Source organism: Ambystoma mexicanum, chromosome 6q, assembly GCF_040938575.1.
Source record: "Ambystoma mexicanum isolate Mex_15411 chromosome 6q, UKY_AmexF1_1, whole genome shotgun sequence".
Lineage (NCBI taxonomy): Eukaryota > Metazoa > Chordata > Amphibia > Caudata > Ambystomatidae > Ambystoma > Ambystoma mexicanum.
This window is the reverse complement of record NC_090937.1, coordinates 780,483,381-780,503,130: the sequence shown is the minus strand read 5'-3', so window position 1 is coordinate 780,503,130 and position 19,750 is coordinate 780,483,381. Positions and strand designations below refer to the sequence as shown.

Below are 19,750 nucleotides of genomic sequence, written 5' to 3'. Positions count from 1 at the left end.
AAATACAACGTTATGTGTTGGAAAACGCTGCGGTTTTTCTTTCCAAGTTTCTCAGGCTCCTCCGGCTCGGAGGAGCCTGAGAAACTTGGAAAGAAAACCGCAGCGTTTTCCAACACAACCGCGTGTGTTTCTGCCTGCTATGGCTATCACTTTGGGTCTCCGGTGCTCCCAGGGGAGCACCGGAGACCCAAAGTGAAAGCCACAGCAGGCAGAAACACACGCAGTTATGTTTACATGCCGCATAGTGTTTCTATCTGCAGCTGATTTCCCATTTGGGACACTCGGGCTCCCCGTGGGGAGCCCGAGAGCCCCAAATGGTAAAGCAGATTCAGGCAGAAACAACACGGTTGTTTTTCAGGCAGAAACAACGCGGTTGTGTTGGAAAAGGCTGCGGTTTTTCTTTCCAAGCCGGAGGAGCCTGAGAAACTTGGAAAGAAAAACCGCAGCCTTTTCCAACACAATGTTGTATTTATGTTTGCGGTCGCTTCAAAAGCGACCGCAAACATAAATACGTTTTTAAAGCTGCGGTTTTATTTCTAAGTTTTCCGGGCTCCTCCAGCCCGGAAAACTTAGAAAAAAAACTGCAGCTAGTGCTTATTTTTTTTTTTTTTTAAAAATAGCACTTACCGAGATTCAGCTGCAGCTTTCCTGCTCTGGTCTCCGGTCCCCGTCCTCCGCCTACAGCACTAATGAAGGGAAAGCCACCCAGCGGTAGCCTTTGTTTACTACAGCTGGCTGGCTTTTCCTTCATTAGTGCCGCAAAAGCAAAAGCCAGCACAGGAGGGCCTCCATTTCACAAAATGGATGCGCCCATGTGCTTGCTTTTGCGAATTTTGAGCTTGAATAGCTCAAAATTTTACATAGGAAGTTTTAAAACGGAGAATGCTAGTATTTTGTTTTTTATGTTGCCTATCTATTTTTTAAATAAAAATTTCTACTAGACCATCCCTTTAACTTAATACCTACCATTAATAGTCATACGCAGGTGGCCACTATACCACAACAGCAGCACAAAGGATATTTACTGGATTTAAGGCAGAGATTGTCTACTCTCCCTCAGCCTCCTCTTCCTTGCCTTCCTCCTCCCTTCCTACCTTATCCCCACGGCTGTCTATCGCACCTAAACACACAGAAGGGGTCTAACATCTTGTCCTCAGGTGAACAAGAATTGACTCTTCCTTTGCAGAAGGTAGTTAAATTGGAAGAGGTTAACCCGAATGATGAGAGTCCATTCCTTAATCGTGCTTTGCTTCTCAATCTCTCGTGCAAAATTCCCAGACTGGGTGGCATTTCTATAGAAGATATGCTTCATATAGAACTCCCTACCCACATATAATACCACCAATTGGGCCCTGATCTAATTTATTTTGCCAGTTATTTCCATGCTATTGAACACTTGTAATTCTGAACTTAACAGGATGGGCTTCGTTCTTACAGTCTGTAGGAAACACACATTTAGCACTGCAGACCAAAACAGCATTACTGCAGCACTTGCTAATCGAGTGAGTCCGGTTTCCTCTGCTAAATGAAGTACAGATAGGGATAGTCTACGTGCCTCCCTTATTAAACATAAAAATATTGTTACCGGGTAAAAGCAGGTCACACGGTGGATACCAGATACGTTGAGTTCTGGTAATCATTGACATATCAATATTAAATCAAATATAGATTGTATGTGTTGGAATACTCGTGGGCAAAGCTCATTCCTGAGGCATTCGGGGGAATTCTCTCTAATGACAGAATCTGAGGTTTTTATGTTACAGGAAACCTGGCTCACTAGAGATTTCTATATTGATGAGTTTCAAGTCCTCTGTCGCCGGGCGATAAGCCATCCCCGGGGTCGTCCCACTGGGGGACTAGCTATAAGTGTGCGTGTACAATGTACTCTAACACCTTACATTAGCGGACCAACTGACCCCTACATTATTCCTGCAGTCATTTCTGACCCCTTCTGCTTTTGGGTGCCCATATTGTTAATCAACGTGTATGCTCCCCCCACGAATGAAAGACATACCTTGGTGAATGTTGTTGAGGGTCTTCTGTTATCTTGGTTTGAGTGGTGTCCAAAGGGAAGAGTAATTCTAGCGGGCGATTTTAATTCTCCTACATTGCACTCTCACCCGGCCCTTATTGGTGACACTTCGAGTGTCAAAACATATACAGAGGCAAGTGTTAATCATTGCTCTAGAAGCGCGCGTTCGGTGTTGCTAATTGGATCATATGATATGCTTTGTCTTAATAACAGGGGGACCAAGTGAGGACGTCTCGTCCTATGGCAGAGTAAATTCCTGCCTTGATTACATCTTGGCAGATCATGACACCGCTAATTGATGTAGCTTTCTAGTCATACAAAATACTAGGTACAGTGATCATGCAGTCTTGAAATGGTCTATGGGCCTCATTACACGGAAGGCGGTAATGGTTAACGGCCACCGTTAATGGTAACGGTGACCGTTAACCATTACCGCCTTACTACGAGGTCCCTTAGCGGGTTGGTGCTTTAACGCCTGCTTTTTGCAGACGTTAAAAACCAACCCTCTAAGGGACCTCGGAGCTAATTACGGCACCGCAAAATTGCGGTGCCGTAATTAGCGCCTTCCCCACTCCCATTATGCCCTATGGGGCAAAAATGGGAATGGGGAAGGGTAAATGGGGAATGGGGATTTACCGCCCCTCCAACCTTGGAATGGGGCGGTAAATCCCCTTTCCGCCAAGGCGGTGCCGGTATTTTACCGGCATGAGCCATGGCGCTAATAGCGCCATGGCTCACCGCCTTCCGTGTAATGAGGCCCTATATGTCTGGACAAGCACAACTGTATCAGAAGTATTGGCAATCGGGTAATGATAAACTCACAAGGAAACCGTGTCAAATGCTCAGAATTTAACTTAAACAAGCTTAATAAACAAATCTCAGACAGGCAATGTTTCCTCTTAGGCTGGCTGAAAACCATGGCTGGGATTTCGGTGAGATGATCAGGTTATTGGGCAAACAACTTGGTCTAAGTAAAACTATAGCTATTAGAGCTGCTCCTGCTCACAGTCCTTTTGATATCTTAATACAAACAAAAAAGGGAAGTGCCAGAGCTAGGGTAAAGAGATAGGATGACCCCCCCCCCCCACTGATAAAAGAAGAAGAATGTCAAACTTGGCAACACGCTATAAAAACTGGCTCAAGGCGCACAATGTCTGGATGCTCCTTTTCAAGTTATTACGGGGTAATGACAACAAAAAGTTTTTGTCTTTATTAGGAAATTGACATCTGCAGGGACAGCTCAGGAAGACAATGTGATCTCGGGCACGATATGGACTAATGCAATACAAACTCTATATTGTGATGCCAACATTAAACCCAATCCTGTGGTATCCTGGCTGTCTGACGCATTTGAGAAGTTATCATTTGACATCAATGACTTACTACTAATCATTAAGAGGCTTAATAATTCCTGTGCGCTTGGACCTGATGGTCTGGCAAATGCGGTTATTCAGGCTAATCCTTTATTCTGGGCACACTGTCACATCTTTTTCATAATATCCTTATTGCAGGTAACATCCCTGGGAGTTAGCGGATGACAGCGCTCATCCCGATACTTAAAAAGGGAGATAGGTGTAGCCCCGATAATTTCCGGCTCCTTGCAATGATGGATAGTAGTCAGAAGATTTTTGCTATGATGCTTTTAAAGAGACTAAATAAATGGAAAGAGGAAAAAGGCCAACACAGCAAACTCCAAACTGGCTTTATAAAGGGGCATCCCACTAAGTTGAATATCTGTGCTATACATTGCCTGATGTCAGAAGCTTCTCGCCCCAAGGCAACAAAATTGTATATGTGCTTTACTGACTTTAGCAAAGCATTTGACACTGTGCCCCGAGCTAGACTTTGGACAAAGCTTCAGACTTGGGGTATTGAGCCGTGTCTCCTTCATTTCATCAAAATGCTGTATACTGATACTCGTGCAATGGTCTGATTGAACCAAGAGGGCATGACTACTCCGCCAATATTGACAAATAAAGGATTAAAGCAGGGTTGTGCCTTGGCCCCCCTGCTTTACAACTTTTATTTCTCTGATATGGCCTTTGCGCTGAGACATGCACATCATTTTCCTCCCAATTTGGGGTGTGATCCGGCTGCTTGGCTAGGGTATGCTGATGATACAGTGCTACTGGACCACACTCCAATTGGCCTCCAGCGCTCTATTGATGCGCTGTCTCCATACCCAAAAGAAAATAATCTGAAAATTAGCATTGCTAAGACTAAGGTTTTGATAGTTTGTCCCAGTTCCAGGACCAAGAACACCTTTGTTTGGAAACTTGATGATGCTACTCTGGAGATAGTAAATAATAACATCTATCTCTGGGTACATATTATGGCTCACACAAAAAAATCTTCTCATGGTGCCTTTATAATAAGTAAGGGTCTGAGGAAATGGCGAGCGTTAAAGAAGTATATTTACAGCAAAGGTGGAAAAAACATTGAGGGATTAATATCTATATGGAGGCGTTGAGGCTTGAGTTTGGGCTTCCTTCACTCAAATCGATGTGGCTATTTCAACAAGGTAAATTTGTACTATCTTTTCATTTACCCATGTCACATCATAATCGTTTGTTAGGCCTGATAGCAAAAAAATGCTTCCAACTATGCATGAACCCTCTTTTCTCAGAAATGCAGGCCTCCACGTCAAAATACTAAGTGGGGCTTTCTATGCAAGAACTCATCCCTTCCCCGGCTCCTGCCAGGTATATGAAATCAAAGACAACAGTTTAGAATATAAACTCTAGCCTTTGTTACCTGCATCATAAAAATAATTATTTCACGCTCGCTAGTCAAGACTTTGGGCCTCATTACGAGTATGGAGGCAGCCATGCCCTTAATAAGGGCATGGCTGCCTCCATACCGGGTTCTGTGAATGAGGAATTACCGGGTCATTCCAACCTTGGAGGACCAGGTAATTCCTCATCCGCAAAACCAATCCCCATTCCCATTTGAGCCCCTAGGGGCTCAATGAGAATGAAGATGGAGCTAATAACGGGCCCGTTAACAATGGGCCCGTTATTAGCTCCTTGGTCCCCTTGCAGAACCTGCAAAGGACGTCTGGTCTGACCAGACATTCTGTGCGGGTCCCGCTAGGGGACCTCTTAATAAGGCATCCCGTAATGAACGGTGTCGGTCCCGTACCAGCACCCTTCATTACGGGAGCGCCATGGCCGTAATGAGGCCCTTTCTGTTTTAATCGACCTTGTACTTACTTAACTAAGGCATGCAGTATGCAATTAAAACACTTCATTATATACTTAAGACTTAATACTCTACCAACAAAAGAGTTCATTGGCGGATGGTCTGGGATTCCTTATGAAGAAAGACATTGTCGCCTATGTAAATCAAATACAGAAACTTCTCTGCATATCCTTACCGCTTGTGCAAATCTATCCAAATCATATGAAAAAGGACATACTTCTTTGGTTACCAGAATGGGTTTTATCATTACTGACCAATTCTGGAACTCGATATACTATGCCGAATCTATTGTGATCACTGTGTCTGCCTTCTATATTTGGAAAAAGGCCTTTCCAGCTATACTATGTATTGTATGTTCTTTTTTGGCAAAATAGGTAAGTTACTATTTAATTTATAAATTTTAATAAAGTTACTCACTGTAGTGACTACCTTACTCCTAGTCCATAGTCCCCTTTCCTCCATACTTATGGGACATTCCCCCGTCCTGTGGGACGGGACCGGAGCACTTTGTAAAAAGCATCACATTTTCCAAAAATGTGTCCTTCCTCTCTTTTTACACGGGGTACCGCACACGGCCGTAACCCCGCCTTCCTTAGCTGCGCCCAGTGCATCGCCCATCAGTCCTTTTCTATTGCCAGGTCTGATCCCTTTAAGCAATAACAGAGGAACCTTATTAGAGGGGACGGTGGCGGGCGTATGGAGGAAATGGGACTATGGACTAGGAGTAGGGTAGTCACTACGGTGAGTAACTTTATTATGCTCCTACGTCCTGTCCAATTTCCTCCATACTTATGGGAGATTCCCAAGCACTCCTCACAGGAATTAGGGGTGGATGGAAACTCCTTATTGGAACAGGTTTTTTAGCACAGCTTCATCGAACTGAGCATCAGGAGCTCAGGTCTATACAATAATGCCTACAAAAAGCCGATGGGGGGGGCCCACATAGCCGCTTTCGCGATGGTCTCCCAGGGAACATACTTTTGAAAGGCAACGGCAGCCGCCTTGCCCCGCACAAGATGAGCATGAATCCCTCTTGGAGGTTGAAGACCCTGAACAGTGTAAGCCTCCGCAATAGAGGCAGCAATCCAGATGGAGATGGTCGCTTTCGAGGCCAGCTTACCTTGCAGATTACCGAAAGTCACCAAAGCTGAGAAGAGTTCCTAAGCTCAGATGTTCTGTCCAGATAGAGCTTAAGAGCTCTTATAACATCCAGGCAATGCAAAACCCTTTCAGCCTCTGAGGCTGGGTTTGGGAAGAAGACAGGCAAAGAGATAGACTGATTCAGGTGAAAATCAGAGACCACTTTTGGAAGGAAGGAAATTATGAAAAACCAGGAAGGGAAGCTCCATGGACCAGGCCTGGAGCTCACTGACACGCCTTGCCGAAGTCACAGCAACCAAGAAGGACACTTTCCACGAAAGGTACTTAGGGTCGACCATAGCCATGGGCTCAAAAGGTTTATGGCACAAGGCCGTAAGGACCACATTCAGATCCCACGTTGGATGCAGTTTGCGAAAAGGATGGTAAAGGTGCATGAGGCCCGCAAAGTGTCTTTTAATGACTGGATTTGACAGCGAAAAAGAGCACTGATCAGTGGACAGATAAGAGGCAATAGCCGACAGATTAATCCTGCAGGACAAGATATGAATGCCAGACTCTGCCAGATATGAGACAAAGGACAGAACTGCGTCGATCGTAGCCTCCCTGGGGTCCAGCTGACTAGCCAAACACCAGTGGTAGAACCGTAGCCTTTTACTTCTATACAGAGATGTCATTGAGGGTTTCCTGGCCGCCTGGATAATGCACATATTATCTGTGGACAAATTGAGGCGCTCTAAGGATCTGAACTCAGGCATCAGGCCACCAAGTTGAACGATTGTGGGGAGGGGTGCCACAACTGCTAATCACTCTGGTGAAGCAGGTTGGGAACCATCGGAAGCCTGATCGGCGCACACACCGACAGATGCTGAAGCTCTGAAAACCAAAACCTGGCCGGCCACCACGGTGCTATGAACAGAAGAGAACAATTCACTGTGCCCCTCAGCTTGCAAAGCGACCGATGAATCAGAGGCAGAGGCGGAAAAGCGTAGGCCCTCATGTTGTGCCAGGAAATTTCAAGAGAATCTCCCAGAGAGGAAGGTCCCAGCCGTTTCTGGATGCATACAGGGGAAGCTTCCTGTTTGTAAACGTCGCAAAGAGGTCGACTTCTGGAGTGCCCCAACAACGGAATATCTGTAAGAGGACCTCTGTGTTCAGTTACCACTCGTAGCTAACCATTGGTCGTCGGCTGAGAGCATCTGCAGTAACATTCAGCTGGCCCGGGATGTGTACTGCCACCAGCCCGATATCATGCTGAACAGCCCATTCCGAAATCTGAATGGCAAGATCCACAAGAGGAGGGGACTTGGTACCCCCCTGCTTGTTGATATAAAACATGGACACCACATTGTCCGTGCGGACACGGACCACTTTGTTGACAATGACAGGCTTGAACGCTTTTCAGCGCCAGGAATATCGCCAGGGGCTCCAGGTAATTTATAGAAAGCTGTCTGTCCTTCGGCGACCAGAGATCGGAAACCTAAAGAAGATCCAACGTCACACCCCAACCCAAAAGGGAGGAATCCGTCTTGAAAAGCAGTGCCCACCGACAGATTGCTGAAAGAAGACCACCTCATGAAGGATGGAACCAAAATAATTTCGGAGTCTGGATCCACTGCTTGGTGCCAGGAGCTCCGAAGAGCCATCTGTGTCCTCCTCATCTTGAGACGAGCAAGAGGAAGAGCCAGCACACACGAGGCCATGAGGCCCAGAAGCCTCTGGAACCACCAGGCCGACATGCTCTCCGACCGCATAAACACCTGACACGTGGCCAACAGATCCACCATTCTGTCCCCGGTCAGGTATACTCTGCAGTCGATCGTGTTCCAATGAAAACCCAGGAGAATCAAGTCCTGAGAGACCGTCATGGAGGATTTCCGCCAGTTCACCGACAACCCAAGATGGAACAGGAGCTGGAGGAGAGACTGAAGGTTGTTCGAGGCTGACAGCCAACAAGGACTGCGCAGCAGCCAATCGTCCAAATACGGATACACATGGATACCCTGTAGCCGAAGATAAGCTGCGATGACTGACATCATCTTCGTAAAGACACGCTGTGCTGAGCTGAGGCCAAACGGGAGCACCCAAAACGGGAAATGCTCCTCCCCCATGGAAAACCGTAGGTATTTCCAATGCAGACTCCAAATAAGGATATGCATATAAGCATCCTGAAGGTCCACCACGCTGAGCCAGTCACCCTTCTGCAAAGAGGACTTTATCTGACAGGGCGTGATCAGCTTCAATTTCTCTTGGGGAAAAGAGAGATTGAACTGGAAAGGTCTAGGATGGTGCGCAGGCCAGCCTGGTTGGGTTTGGGCACCGTGAACAGACGAGAGTAGAAGCCCTCCCCTCGCTCCCCTAGGGGAACGGGTTCCACCGCCCTGAGATCCAGAAGCTTCTGGACCTCGGCTCTGAGGGAGGGTGTCCCTGACTGCTGGAAGGGAGGATTGAAGGGCGGGGTAGGGGGAAGGGGCAAGCGGAAGCCCGCACGAGCAACTGACAAGACCCACCGGTCCTCGGTGATGGTCTGCCATGCCTCCCAGTGAGACGCAATGCGCCCTCCCACCGGGGTCTTGTGCGAGCGCAGAAAACCCTCATTTATCTGGTATCTCGGTGGCTGGACCACCAGATTATGAGGAGGAGGCTGAGTATCGAGAGAAAAACCGGCCTCGTTGCTGACGGGAGTTTCCTGTTGGAGTATCGACTCTACGCGTCTTCCAATTCAGAAACCCCCGAAAACCAGAGGAAGGCTGAGGCTGCGAAGACGTCCTCTGCGCCCTGAAAGGTGGTTTTACCAAAACGGACAGGGACGTGGCTGTCTAAGTGCTGTCCGTAGTCTTGGTCAGTTCAACGTCTGTTGACGAATGAAAAAGCTCTTTGCCGTCAAAAGGCAGGTCCAGAACTTTATCCTGCACCTCTTTGGAAAAGTTAGTGGCATGAAGCCAAGCCTGACGAGAGGTGTGCACGCCAGGCATGAGGCCCGGGCGAGGTGTCGAAATGATGCGCCGCAGCCTCAAGCATATCCTGCACCAGGACCCTGGCATCTGACAAACCCGCTTTAAAATCGTCTAGTTTATCCGCGGGGATGAATTCCTCGAACTCCGACAGACATTTCCATATTTTCATATTCGCCCCCGCTAACACAAGCCCCGCGTTCGCTTGATGCAACTGCAGGGGTGAATTAGCAAAGATCTTCCTCCCATAAGAGTCAAGAAGCTTGTCCTCTTTGGCCAGAACCTGGGCTGCCGCTGTAGATTACGCTGAAGTCGGTCTGGATTGTAACGTGGCAGCCGCCACCACCGTGGAGGAAGGGAGCGGACAAGACGCTAAGGCCACCTCTTCCGAAGAATGAAGCCGAGAACGAGCGTCAATCTTTTTGTTAACTATCAGTCCAGAGTGTGGTTCCTCCCAGACCTTACAGACCTCGGCCAAAACGTCTTTCTGGAAGAACAAGCCGGTACGCTCCAGAGGAGACAAGGTGAATGCCCCAGAAAGCACCCCTTCCTGTGGAGCGGGTGCCTTGGGTACTGAAACATCCAGAAGACATATCATGTCCAGCACCCGGTCGTGGAAGGCTATAACAGAGCGGGGCTGGTCCTCGCTGTCCTGTTCAGCATCTGGTACTGCTGAAGATTTGTCCACTGGAGACAAGGGAGGAAGAACTGGAGGCGGGCGGGCCGGTAGAGGCGGAGCTGCCGGGACCACCGGTGCCGCAGCTGGAACCGACGGCGCAGGAGCCACTGGAGGGCAGATTTCCCTAAACAAAAATCGGAAATACTCCTTCATGGGGTCGGAGTGCATAAGCCTTTGAAATTTTCTCAAAAAGGCGTCCTCCGCCGATGGTTTAGGCGTGGCAGGAGGGGGCCTCCCATGAGCGGAGTAGCTCCAGAGGCGTAAGGGAGAGGGCTGCCAAGAAAGTCCTTCTCCACTCGAATCAACGTAGATCAAGGGCGCAGATGCCGCAGGGAGCGAGACGGTGTGCGGTAAAGGCATCCAAGCATTCCAGTTATACACTGGACGAAAAGGATACGCACAAGGAAAACGATGTTCACCTGAAAAACTGCTCCCAGCACCTAAAGCCGATCGTGTAGGCTTAAGGGAGGAATCCAAAATGGCCACCGTAGTCTTGGCGGGAACGGCCGCTATTTTGTCAGCTCCTGAGGAGAATTGCGACACATGTGGGAGTGAGGCAGGGATCTCCACAGGCAGGTCAGGGGTCTTCATTTTAACCTTGACACAAGGAACCTCGCCAGAGACGGTACTGCGTGGCCTAGGATGTTTCTGAGACATTGGGCCTCATTACGAGTCCGGCGGTAACCGCGGCGGTAAAACCGCCTGGTTACCGCCGGACTCGTATTACCATTCCGCCTCCGTGATTCCCGGAATTACCGGGGCATTGCAACCCCGGTTTTCCGGGAATCACGGAGGCGGAATGGTGTAAATCCCCATTCCCATTGAGTCCTATGGGACTCAATGGGAATCGGGATCATGGAAACACCGGCAGCATCTCGTAATGCTGCCGGTGTTTCCTCGTCCGCCTGCATGCGGGAGGTGTTAAACCCGCCAGGTCAGACCTGGCGGGAACATCACCTCCCGCCTGCAGGGGTCGGGATCAGGCGGTCCGGAAACAACGGTGGCGGCGGGTTTACCACCACCGTTATTTCTGGACCGCCAGGGTCGTAATGAGGCCCATTGTATCAGCCATTGTATTCCAACGGAGGGACCTCGGCTATGCCGGTAACAGAGGAATTACGGTCAGAGACCTCACTCTGTGCCCCCTCAACAGAACTGGTGTTACCGCCAGAGCAGGAACGATGAGGAGTACACATCACCGACAAGAGCTTTACAGGCCTCTCAGAACTGTCGGTCACCTTAGACTCAAAGAGGAACCTCGGACCCGAGTCCTGTAACAGCTCCCTCACAAGCGGCCTCGAACCTTAGTTCGGTACAGAAAACCTCAACGGTGGCCTCAGGGCGTACCCCAGTGTCTGTATGGGAAGCTCCAGACAAGGAGACCTCGAAGCAAGCTCTGGTACCCACCGCCTCAGTAGAACTGGGCCCACAAACAGCCCCCACGGGAGGGGCCTTGGATTGTAATCCGGTGTCGATAGGTCCCTTACGGAGACCCTCGGAGAAAACTCCGGTACACTTTTTAGGCCTAGAAGGCACCTTCGGGGAAACCCCGGTAACAGAGCTTTTGAAGCTCCTCCCGGACCGAGAAGACCCCGGAAAGGAGTCCCCTGGCCGGGGTGCTCTAAAAACTAAAGAACTTACCGGGCGTCTCTTCTTCTTGTCGATGAAGCTCTGAAAATGCGGAGGAGCGCGCTGATGTTAGGGAGAATTCTCATTCTATGGCTAATTTCCCTTACCAATAGAGTCCCCCAGCAGCTTTGCTGGATTTGAAGGGTTTGTTTCTTTTTACCTGCTAAGAGTGAGAGTCTTTTTCCCACTCTTAGGCATTTTTGCTATGTGTGTTCTAGGCTATTTTTGTGTTTAATGCCTATGGGATCTTTCTCAACCCCATAGTAACCATCTTTACTCACATGTGTTACACAGCACCCTCAGTGCAGTGACCTAGGGGTGTCGTAGCGACCCCCAAACATAGACTCCATACCCTGGGACTGACTACTGTCTCCCAGGGCATGTAAAGTCCCCATTGACTTTACTAGTCAAATCCTATGAACTAAACCAGTACAACCCATCATACTATGGAGGTACTGGAAGGGGTTAATAGTTTTTTCCCTATGTTCATTTTCGAGAGAGTACTGTACAGTCCCTCTCTCAAAAGTTTCTGGCTGGTGGCAGTGGTTTCTACCATAAATATTTGAGCGTGAATATTTCCCTATGGGATTTTCCCATTGTTCGAGGCTACCACTTTTTCGGACAGCCTCTAACATACTGCCGGTACATTTTAATATTAACTTGACTCCGGTAGGTTTTATTTGCCAGAACTTTAATATGACTTCTTTCTCGTGTCTTTCTCTATACTCCTAACCCAGGTCGGGGATCCTTTGTTCGTCCTTTTGGTGGGCTTCTACCGAGAAGCCCTCCTTTCGGCGCCACTGAGTCTGGGGTGGGTCCATTGTGTGGGAGGGGGATTAGGACCCCTGGACAGGGTTGCATCAGCAACCCATGTCGCACTCTATCCTGATAGGCTGGAGGGTCTCCCGCCAAGAAGACCACTCCACTTTGTGAGTGGACTGGAAGAGCAAGACGTCGCCACTGGAACTAAGAAGCCGAAGAGGAGAGAAGCCAAAGACATCTGCAAAGACTGAACCACCGGTGAAGCCCTGCTGCAGCGTCTCACCACTTTTCTCCACACGACGAGAGAAGATCTACACCTGTATCACTGACTCTGGCACAGGCCTACTGACTCTGGTCACATTTGTTAGATCTGCTTTCTTTAGATTGATTCTCACTGAGAACTGTGTTGGTGCACCTATGTCTTTTAACTACCCTTTCCTTCCGATTCTTAAACATTGTGAAATGCCATTTTGCTCAAATTCATTTTAAGTATTGCCTATACTGATGCACTGTCTTGCTGAACTGGTTCACAAACTGATGGGAAGTGTTATTAGGGTGTACAAGAAACTATCTTTAGATAATTTGTGTTTTCCCTCCCTTGTGAGGAATTGTTAGAGGATCCCTTGTGTGTAGTTGTCACTGTGCCGTTTTGCTCAGTTTTCACTCTGGTTCACTTGGTCTTCAATTTAACTTTGGAGTGTGTATATTTTTTCCTTTGACTTAATTTAACTTGCTTGACATCTGTGATACATGTGTTTTATTATAAGTGTATAAAAATAAATATATATCTACTTTTTAATACAAAGCTTGGTCAGTGTTTCCTTGTGCCACAGTACTGTAGGCCTATTGTGTAAAGCTTGAATACTGCTCATCTCCCTCTTGAGATAAGTCTGACTGCTTAGCCACAGCTACCAACTAAATCTTTGTGGTACAGACTAATACCAAAGGGGATTTATTGCTCTCACCTGTAGTCCTAATCTTGTGTAGTGCTCCCTAAGGGAACTGCACAGGATTCTGCCTAACAGCTGAAACACCCCCTGCCACCGCTCCAGATGACGCTGAAGCGCCTTGACCGAAAGAGAATTGCAGTAGAAGCACGAGTCCCAACTGTGGTCCAGACGCAAACACTCTAAACAAAGAGGATGGGGATCTGCCCTAGCGAAGCGTCGGTCGCAGGAAGAACAATTGGGAAAATCTAACCGGAACAGCATAGACGGACTACTACGCGACCGCTAAGCCGGAGCAGGAGAGAAGGACACTGGAAGGAAAAAATCTCTCAAAGATGCAAGTGCATCCAGTCCCGATCGTGCGGAGAAAAGGACTGATGAGCGATGTGCTGGGCAGAGCTAAGGAGAGTGGGGTTACGGCCGCGTGCGGTACCCCGCGTAAAAAGAGAGGAAGGACACATTTTTGAAAAATGTGATGCTTTTTACAAAGTGCTCCGGTCCCATCCCACAGGACGGAGGAATGTCCCATAATTATGGAGGAAAGGGGACGGGACGTATGAGTATATTGTTTACATGATGTATTATTGTAAATGTTATACTTATGATTCTATGATGTATTTTGCTGTTCTCTCTTTATGATGAATTTTTCTTGGTTTTAATATTTGATATGGATATTGTGTGCTTAAGGTTTTTATTAATTAACCAAAAGCACAATAAATTTAAAATAAAAAAAGGGGACAGACAAGAAGCTGTGTGATTCCAATTTTCTTTCTTAATGGAGAGGTGCAAGATCCTGGCAAAGCCATTGGACAATAGCGGTCCCGTCTCACTTGATCCACGGTTATATGCCAGGACTGTCTATGTGTCTCAATTTGCACAGGCTTTTTGGCGTGATCTCAGCAGCAGAATAGTTGGCCTCCTTGGCCCTTAATTCGTATAAGGCCTTTGACTTGATTGACTGGAGTTACCGGTGGGAGGTCCTGGGGAGGTTCGGCTTTGGCCCATCTTTCATTCTTTCATACTTTACGAGTCTCTGACAGCAAGGGCGAGGGTGAATGTGTGTCTTCCAGGCCCATTTTCACTACCACAGGGTGACAATGCAGAGCTGTCTCCTCGCACGGTTTTTATTTGAACACTTGATTGAACCGCTAGCTGAAGTGCTGAGAACTGACTGGCTGCTCGCGGGTTTTGAATGGTGGGGTGGCCATATAGACATGATCTCCCAGCTCGCGGGCGATATTCTTCTCTATGTGAGTCCCCAGAGGTATTGGTGCCAAGGGCAGTAGAATTACTACACAAGTTTGAGACCTATAGTGGTCTCAAGGTTACCTGGGGAAAGTATGTGCACTATGAAGTTACCGGGGGAAATGGAGGCCACCAGCCATGGGGTGAGCTGGTGCTCACTAGAGAACAGTTTAAATACTTGGGCTTCATGATTAGCATGACACAGGAGAGGAGTTCTTCCATTTAAATTGGGACCGATACTCTGCAGGTTTCTCAGGGATGTTACAAGATGGGCTAACCTCCCGCTGTCGCTATTTGGCAAGGTTGCGCTTGTTAAAACGATAGCAGGAATTCAATAAACTGGACAGAGGGCTGGCTCGAATGCTCTAGGGCACTGCCACCACCAGGATAGCATTAGACACTCTAAAGAACTCAGTCCGGAAAAAGAGGACAACCTCCCGAATTAAAGGAAATATGTATGGGCTGTCCCACTGGTGTCCAGCTGGAGGCGGCAAACAACTGGTTCTTCCAGGAGGAGGATGCACAGTCAAATCCCCTATGGGAAGACGTGCCCATATGAATTCCCGCAGACAGTGTACGTGGTAGTTAAGGTATGTCATACACTGATGAGCAGGACAAAAGATGGGATGAGGTTGGTAATGAGCCATCCTCTATACAGCAGTAGGCTAAACCCCAGAATTTAGGGCTTTACAGGGTCGGCGTATTGGACTGAAAGAGGAATACAAACAGAGGATGGTGTGATCAGAGAAGAAGGCATGGCGGCCTTCCATGATTTGCAGAACACCTTTGGGGTGGGCAAAAATATGCTTTACCATTATTTACAGCTGCGACATGCACTTAGGGCACGGTTGAGGGAGGAACCGGATATTTCCCCGAATTCACCATTACCTAGCATAATGGTGACCTAAAAGTTTGAGGACAAACCAATTTTTGAGGGCCTATAGGTGGATAGCTAGCTCTACATCAAAATCGCCAGTTAAACTAAGGGAACAGTGAAAAGGGGATTTGGGCCCTCTGGACGACAGGGATTGGGAATGTGCCCTTGGGCGGTAAGAAAGATTGGCACAGATGAAAGGCTTAGGAAGTTCCATAGGGTGTATTACAACCCACAGAGGCTTTTTAGAGTAGGGAGAAGAGAAAATGACACCTGTCCCAAATGCAGGAGGAGGTGGGTACATATTACCATATGGTTTGGTCCTGCCTGAGAATACAGGACTATTGGGAGGAAGTCATAGAAGTGTTGAACACCTTTGTAGAGGAGGAACTGAAAATGGAACCTGTAATAGGCCTGTTGGGAGTCTGCGGTGATGCATTCCTTACAGCTTCGGAAAAGATCCTGGCAGGTGTGGATTTGGCACTAGCAAAAAGTGAAATTCCAATTAAATGGGGCAGCAGAGATCCTCCTGTGTAACACATATGTTACATGGGGTGGACCGGTGTATGAGCCATGAAAAGTTGGTAAATAAGAAGCAAGGGTTGCCGCAACAAACATGAGAAGATTTGGGGGAAAGGATTAACTAGAACGGAGGTCCTTGATGCTCCAGTGGGTGGGAGGCCTGGGGTAGAGATGGTAGCCTGAAGATGGGAATTGATCAGATACCAGAAGAGTAGCAGGGCGAAGGGGGATAAGAGAGGTATGTAGGGGAAGTTGTTGAGAGGACATTTTATTATAGTTCTTGCTTACTGTGAAGCTTGTCGACACAAGGCTGTGTTTTGCTAATAAAATGAAAATAAATTCTGGTTATAAAAAAAAAGAAAGGGAAGGGCTCATGGCCGTCATGCCAGTCACAACCAGGAGCAAACAGGAAAGAAGATGCCCTTAGAACGGTGCCCTTTGATTAGGACGCCCTGTAAGGATTGAAGAATAAGGCAATGGGGAACCGTCCCGAAAACAATGCTGCTGAGCGGACCACGGCAGTGGCGGTGAACCAGCCAGTGGCTAGGTTCTTGCTAGAAGGTCCTCTTCCCTGAGGGTAGTAAATAGCTCTTGCAGTCAAGCCGAGGGGTCCAGATGGTGGGAGGCAGGGTCCAGGGACCAGTGCAGCCATATATGTTAACGCATTTTTAATTTTATTGTGTCAAAGAGTGTAGGGATTAGCATTCACATTCCCTATACTAGCACTCACCACGTCACTTTGCATGCTGCCCAAGGTCACTGTGTATTCAGTTGTGCCTCCAGAGCAGGAATCGTCTGCCTTCAGAATTCTGTTAAAGCTGCCAGCTGCCGAAGAGTCTTATGACGACAAAACCGCTTAATTTTATAGTGGGGCGGAGACCAACTTAAAAAGTCCAGCTGCTCAAAGAGATTAAGTGATTTCCCTGCAGTCACTGCTGATTTATGTAAATGCAAAGTTGTTAATAACCATGATCGCTTTACCTCTGACATCCTTCTTTTATAGTGAGGGTGGAGACCAAATGAAAGAGCCTGAAAGCTCTAAGGAATTTAGCGATTTCCCCGCAGTCACTGCTGATTCAGGCAAAGTTGTGAATAAAAATGCATCTAGAAACTATTTAAAAAAAACATTTCTATTGAACCTGTCTCTGACCAACCCACCCAGAAGAGGGGCTAACAACAATCTCTTTTGACGTAAGATAGTTGTGACAGTGTCAGGGGCTTGTCCCTGTCATGGAGGAAAAGGCACCCTTTCCTACCTGGGGTAGGAGGCCTACAGGGCATAGGGAAGAGCAGAGCAGATCCTACCCCAGAGGTGGGGTAAGGCGGGGCCAGTAGTTGACCCCCGTAAATATGCCTTGCTGGTTAATGTGGGTGCCACTGTGAATCACTGAATGCCTATCAGCCTCACTGCTAGCGACATTTTCACTTTCCATTTTCAGGAACACGAGATCCAGAATCCACTGCAGCGGAAACTGCACAAGGCAAACCTATCACCTCTGATCTTCATAGATGCCAACCAAGAAGCTCCCTTTCACACAAACTCCCAAATTAGTGGCCCAAACTGTAGCATCCCAAAGAAGAAGGTAAGCGAGATGGCCCGGAGAACTCTGACCAGACCGCTATGGTATCAGGTAATATGATCCCCACCAATAATATCGCCATATATATGGTTGTGGGGTTATTGTGACATGGGGTTGCAGGGGTGTCCCCCGCTCTATTAAAAAAATTATGGAGGTTGCGGGGGTGTCCCCTGCAGGATCCATGGCTTAATATCGGCGCAAAAATATGGCAATATTTTTGTATGGCAATATTTTTGTGGGGATATTAACACATGGAACCACTGCTATGGCTGCACGAACGCCAGCAAATGAAAAAGGGGCGGTACCTAACAGATTAAGTAACTTGTTCCTTCTCCAGCTTGGGGTATGGCATGGATTCACATGCTCATGAATACAAGAATACATGGCAGTACACACATGCACAATCACAGGAGGTGGCAAGGCTCAACATTAAGCATTTCAACAACTCAACATTAAGCATCTCTTACCTCCTCACCAGGCTCACCTTCAAGCGAACAGGTTGCGCAGCACTGCCTGGCCCACTCTGGACTCCTCCCTGGAATCCCGGTCGCCGCAGTAGAATCTCGTGAAGGTGTGTGTCGACCTCCACGTAGCAGCCCTGCAGATGTCCAGCAGGGGCACACCAGACAGGAACACCGTGATAGCAGCGATCGCGCTGGTTGAAAGGGCTATCCGACGCCCGGGCAACTGTCAGTTTGCCACCCGGTGACAGTGCATGATGCAGCGGGGGAGCGATCTGGAAATGGAAGCCTTCGAGGGGGCCTTCCCTTGGTTCACAGGTCCAAAGTTCACAAACAGCTGTGATGTCTTCCGAAGACTCTTCGTGCGGTCCACGTAGAACTTCAGCGCTCTAGCCACATCCAGCGAGTGCAAAGTCCTCTCAGCCGGCGACGAAGGCGACGGGAAGAAAACAGGTAACAGCAAAGGCTTGTTGAGATGGAAGTCCGACCGTACCTTGGCCATGAAGGAGGGGTGCGTCCTCAGCACTACCCTTGTCTCGTGGAATGTCATGTATGGAGGTTTACAGGAGAGGGCCTGGATCTCTCCCACTCGTCGTGCGGAGGTGATGGCCACAAGAAACGCTGTCTTCCACGATAGGAACTTCAGCGTGCAAGGGCTCGAATGGGGGACCCATGAGCCTGGTCAGTACCACGTTGAGCTCCCACGCCGGGGCCGGAGCCTTCACCGGCGGGAACAAGTGGAACAGTCCTTTCATGAACTCCTTCACCAGGCGGTGAGACCACAGCGACGACCGCCCCAGAGGTCTGGTGTAGCGGGAGATAGCCGACAGGTGGATCTTGATGGAGGCATGTGCCAGCCCCGCCTTGGCCAGCGACAGCAAGTATGGCAGCACTTGAGGGGCCGTAATCAGTAGAGGGTTGATCTTCTGTGCACGGCACCAGACAGAGAACCTCTTCAACTTATGTCCATAGCACTTAAGAGTCGAGGACGCCCTGGCCTTTGCAAGTACCTCCTTGCAGTCCGCCGGGTTATCGTAGCCTCCGAACTCTAGTGCTGCAGGAGCCAGGCCTGCAGGTTCAGCGATCCCGGTTCGTGGTGTAGGATGGCGTCTCCTTCCCTGGCGAGAACATCTGCGTCTGTCGGCAGTTTGACTGGGGGGGACGCTGACAAGTCCAGAAGGTCTGGGAATCATATCTGCCTTGGCCACACCGGTGCAACGAGAATCATCCTGCACCGGGACCGTCTGAGTTGATTGGTGAGTCATAGAAGCAACGGCGGGAACGCGTGTAGGAACAGGCCATCCCAAGGGAAGGAGAATGGACCGCCCATGCCCCCCGGCTGGGGAAACCTGCTGGCGAATCTCCGGCACTTGGTGTTCGCCGCCGTCGCGAACTGGTCGATCTGGGGACTTCCCCATTGTCGGAATAGGAGGTCCACTTGATCCTGCCGAAGCTCCCACTCGTGGCAAGAGCGCAGCTCCCTGCTGAGTGAGTCGGCGACAGTGATTTTCACTCCTGCCAGATTAAAAGGTACCAGGAACATCCCCTGGGCGACAGCCCAGTGCCACAGATCCTGCGCTTCCTTGGATGGGGCGGGGAATTTGGTGCACCCTCCTACCGGATGTAGAACATCATGGTGGTGTTGTCGGTGAAGATCCGTACCACTTTGCCCTTGAGGGACGAAAGGAAAGACCTGAGGGCCCAGAACACGGCCCGGAGCTCCAGGACGTTGATGTGCAGGGACCTCCCCTCCGGGAGCCAAAGGC

General features: G+C 48.8%; 1 protein-coding gene across 1 annotated transcript in view; it reads right to left on the bottom strand.

Annotated features, from left to right (window-relative positions):
* Positions 1 to 19,750, bottom strand: part of RBM46 (RNA binding motif protein 46) — a 1,126,957-nt gene that overhangs the window by 582,105 nt on the left and 525,102 nt on the right. The window lies entirely within an intron of this gene.